Source organism: Poecilia reticulata, unplaced genomic scaffold (assembly GCF_000633615.1).
Source record: "Poecilia reticulata strain Guanapo unplaced genomic scaffold, Guppy_female_1.0+MT scaffold_265, whole genome shotgun sequence".
Lineage (NCBI taxonomy): Eukaryota > Metazoa > Chordata > Actinopteri > Cyprinodontiformes > Poeciliidae > Poecilia > Poecilia reticulata.
The window spans coordinates 30,581-35,588 of record NW_007615047.1 but is presented as its reverse complement, the minus strand read 5'-3'; positions in this window follow the sequence as shown (position 1 = coordinate 35,588).

Sequence of the window (5,008 nt, the reverse complement as noted above, 5' to 3'; positions counted from 1 at the left end):
GTTAAACCACCTCCACGTCTGTCTGACCAGCAGCATGAAGCTCAAATCACATGATATTAAAACCTGTTTGCTCCACTTATCTGGTCCTGATGGACGTTTATTAATGTCAGTAAATGAAACTCAGACGTTCCCAGTTTAAAACTGTTTACGTCTCAGTTGCTCAGTAACCATGACAACGCCTGTGGGCGAACACCAGGGCTTCGTGTTTATCTCCTGAGGTTCTGGATCCAGCTTTTCACCGTAACCGACTCTTTTCAGGTCAGATATTATTAGTTTTATCAACGTTTTTCTTCAGCTGCAGCTGCTAAAAATAAAGGTGAAGGAGGGTTTTTATTTACTGTCAGGCAGATAGTGGGGCAGCCCCGCAGGTGGAGAACCGCTCAGCGCCGCTTCCTGTCAGCTGCTGCTTCACTTCACCGCGGAGCCGAACCCACCGGGGCAGAAGGGGTTAAATGGGCCTACTTACATAACCATCAATCTTTAGATTTTATTCTGCATTATTGTTATGAGTCAGGATCTGGGAAATGAGCCCGAGTCAGAAAAACACGAAGAAAGTTCAGCAATTTCTGGAAAGTTGTTTCAACTTTTGGCTAAATTTCAACATTAGAAACTGTATAAACTGGTCAACATTTTAACAGAAATGTTAATAATTTTCAGACGTAATAATTTATCCAGATACTGAACATGTTTTAAGACTGAATCGGTTTTCTGTTGGCCTGAACGCGTCATTATTTCAGCTCCATATAAGGAGCTTCCTTCCTGATCAGGACCGGAAGCTCCTGGGTGAGCTTCCGGTGACAGCAGCAGGATGGAGGTCTGTCAGGTTTTCCTCTCATTCATGAACCAACAGATCATCTGCAGAATAAAAACAGTGAAACGGGCCTGCTTCCTTCCATAAGGCGGTTTTTCAGAATAAAAGTCCAGAACCAGTGAAAGTTTTAAAGTGAGCTGCTGAGATGAACCTGGTGATCATTCATTCAATCAGAGCTCAGTTAACTATTCAGACTAGTTGAATAAGTTTCTATCTACGGAGACGCAGCTGATCGTTGAGCTGCAGCGTTCAGTCCTCCATTAGAGAGGATGAAGAAACCAGAACCAGAACCAGAACCAGAATGAGCTGAATCTGAATCAAACGAGGAGAGAAAACACGAAGCTGAGCGTTCAGAGAGGACAGCAGCAGGAACTCTGAGATGTTTCTGGACAATAAGGAGCTTCAGCCAGAGATAAATGGGAAACTGCAGGTTCTGAACCCGGTGGATCAGAAACGGCAGGTTCTGATCCACCGGGTTCAGAAAGAACCGATCATTGTTCATGGATCTTATTGTTATATATAGATGTTAACTCAGATCATTATAGCATCACATCAAAAATCTGATCTTTTGACTGAATCGTCCAGCTCTGATAAACTGTCAGTGGAAAGTTGAGTGGAAAGAAAAAGTCTGTTGGAGAAAAGCTGCACTGAGATGCCTGGAGAAGAAAAAACCAACCAGAGAGTTTAGAGGACAAAGCAACCAGAGACAGAACCAGAAGCTGGACAGCAGCTGGACAAGAGAGGACACCAGACCCACCTGGACAGAGGACACCAGACCCACCTGGACAGAGGACTGACCACGGCATCCTGTCTTCTCAAACTCCTTTCTGCTCGGATTTTCTATGGAATGTTTCTCCAAATTATCCTCAGAAAATTTGCCAACTGGCATTTTTGATCTATTTTCCTCATAGATTAAAAATGCTCAAAATATATAGGAAGCTCAGATAGATGTTAGCAATGCTAGCTAATATAACGCTATTAAATAAAATCAGCCAATCCAGGACCAGCATTTATTTTCCTCAGTGCTGATTGGTTGAACCCTGCAGAGTGTGGTATCGCTGAAACAGTTTCCACTGTGTGTATTAGTGCAGATTAGGGTGTATTTAGTGTTTGAACTATTAAAAAAGCCAGTTATCATAAATATCGGTACCGATATTAATATCGACAGTTTCTCTGAAATGGTCCTGGTGGCTCCAGAACCAGCTTCTCTCGTTTCTCCTGCTGTAAAACGTTTTCCTGAGTTTCTGGAGTTTCCGCTCGGTGTTTTTCTGCCTGCTGACAGAAAGTCGTGTGGAACATCTGGAGGGAAAATGGCCTCACTCAGGTTGTGGGTTTCAGTCCCACTGCAGCTCCAGAGGCCGGATGTTTACGCTGTGATCCCTCAGCCTCACTCTGCCTCCGCTGTGCAGCGGGACACACCGTGACTCACGCTGCTCTGACACATTCAGCCTAAAATTATTTCACACACGTTTCAGATCACACAACGACTGGAGCGTTTAAAGGGAAATTCCCCCTAAAACGTGTAAAATAAAATCTGTCATGTTTCCTTCAGTGACTCATGTCTGATTGTTTTGGAAGATTTTTGTCATTGTTGTTTCTTTTTTCCATTTGAATTTTATTTGATGCAGATTAAAACAAAATCACTGAAAATAATTTTTAACTTGAAATGTAAAAGTTTTATTTAGCTTCATGGAGTTGTGCGGCTCTGCTGCCTGGCAGAGAGGCTGCAGGTTCAAATCCCATCTGCCTGTTTTCTCTGCTTTGTTTGTTTAGCCCGTTTAATCAACAACGCAGCTCAAAGTGTTTTACATCATAAAAACACAAAAATCAAAGTCAAAACCACCAATACTCAATAAATACTCTGATCATTCATTATGTTCTGTCTCAGTGTTTCGGCTGTTTTGCAGTTTTTTGGAACTTTGTTCCAGATTTGTGGTGAATAGAAGCTGAAAGTGTGTCTGCAGGCAGAAAAGTTATTATATTTATAAATAAACTCCAGATAAACAGGACAAACATGAACTTAGAGTATAAAAATCAAAATGCATGTAAGAGTTTTAGTCATTTTCCCTCTGAGTGTCTAGCAGAGCAGAAAAGATGAATTTATTCTGATGCTGCGTAGAAATCTGTGTAATTATTGGTTTATTTATTGGTTACCTTTTAGTCCAACCAACACTTTGTGTGTTTTTGATGGACAAGTTTTGTGTTTTTTAACTTCCGTTGGTTGAAGCAGTGGAATTTAGTTAAATATTAATTTCCAGTTTGTTTTTGTTTTTATTGTGACTTCCTGTAAAGTCACAATAAAAACTGTAAAATTGTTGTAAAATATTCAGTGAGGTTATAAGTAACCTAACTGTTTGCTGCAGAACTAACAAGTCATGGATTTCCTTCACAAATCCATCCAGAAATGTTGAAGTCCAAATGTAAGGAAGCCAAAACTACAACAGCTGCTCCTCCTTCCCTCCTCATCAGATTTATGAAGTTTCATTTGTTCTTTAAGGGCTTCAGATTAACAAACTTTCCCAGAAACTCAGTTCTGACCCTGGACTTCCAGGACGATCTCCACCCAAACGCTCTTTGTTCAATCTGATACTTCAGACATGAATTCATGAATTTACTGTGTTGATGTGACGTCTTGGCCGTTTGGCTAGCAGTAGCATCGTGTTTTCTGCTAATGTTAGCTGTGTGCTAGCTGTTAGCTCCTTGAGGACAGAACTGCACAGCATGTATTGAATAGCATATTTAATGTTAGCGTTGTATGCTAGCTGTTAGCTTCAGAGGCAGGTATTTAATACATTTACATAGTTTGGCTTTGCTTTTGTTGTTTTTGTTTTTCAGATCAAAAAATCCAAATGCTTTCAGTGACAGTACTGTGTCAATAATCTGCTAATAAACTTCAGAAATGGTGGAGCGGCGCGATGTGGATGGGGGCGGGGCTTCATGTGCCTTATTTGCATTTAAAGAGACAGAACCAAAGCGAGTTGCTCTCAGAACCGAGGTCCAAGAGGATCAAGAGGATCAAGTGGATCTATGATAGCCAGGAACTTAGAAAAAAAAACATGTCAGATCAGATTTATATCAGCCACAACTGAAGGATTTTAATGTGAAATGGAAAAATATAAAGCAAAATATTTCCACTTTAATGCTGAAGTAGATAGTTTCATCAACATGAACTTGTGAATTGTTGACCAACATGTTTGGTCGTCTTGCTTTAGTTTCTGCTCACCAGGAAGTTTCAGTTTTTCTTCTGTTAGCAGAAACAAACCGCCGTTCGATCAGAACGAAGCTCCATGTGTGAAGCAGCGCAGAGGAAACAAGCTGCGGTCGACGGTGGTCTGCTGACTGAAACGCTTTCGGTTTCCACGCCGCGTGGGGAGGCGGCCAACCGACGCGCAGGCAGGAAAACCCTGCAGGCGTGGGGGCGGGGGGCATCATGGAGCCCCGGAGGAGCTGCGGCGTCACGGGGAGTTCAGGCCTGCAGCTCCAAACCACAAACACCTTGAAACACCCAGATCCGGTACCAGCTGCTGGGTTATTTGTAGAACCAGATAATACAACACCTGCAGCGTTTACTGTGGTTCTGATTTGATCCAGGATGGAGATGCTGGCCTGGTTCTGAGCAGCAGAGTAAACCGGGTCGGGTCAGGAGAACCGAGTTCTCCAGGAACAGAGTTCATTCAGGTCAGAAGCTTCAAATAAACCTGGATGTGCTGAACATCTGGAGCTGCTGCAGGAAGAAGGTCGATGATGATGATGATGATGATGATGATGATGATGATGATGAAGAGACGTTCCTCCTCTTCAGCACCACTAGGTTTAAAACATCATCGTCATCATCATGTTTATTACTGGTATCTAAACAGAGACCTAGTAAACCGGTCACCGGTTTACCAGGCGGTTTGGTTCGGTGACCTGCCAGCAGCAGGTTCTGCATCGAGGATCCACCTCCAGGGTCAAAAGGTCATCACAGGTTTTATTAAGCGGGAGGAAAAGTTGAGTTTGGTCTGAACAGGTAATGTTGTCACCTGACAGGCTGCTGAGGATCTGATTGGTCAGATTCTACCAGACGCTCACAGCAGATCAGAGATTATTTATGGGACATTTCAGGCTGTGACGGTAAAAACTGTCGCTTTAGAACAGGGGAGTCCAGAGTGAGTCCTGGAGGCATCCAGCAGGTTTTAGTCTCTAACTACTGGAGGC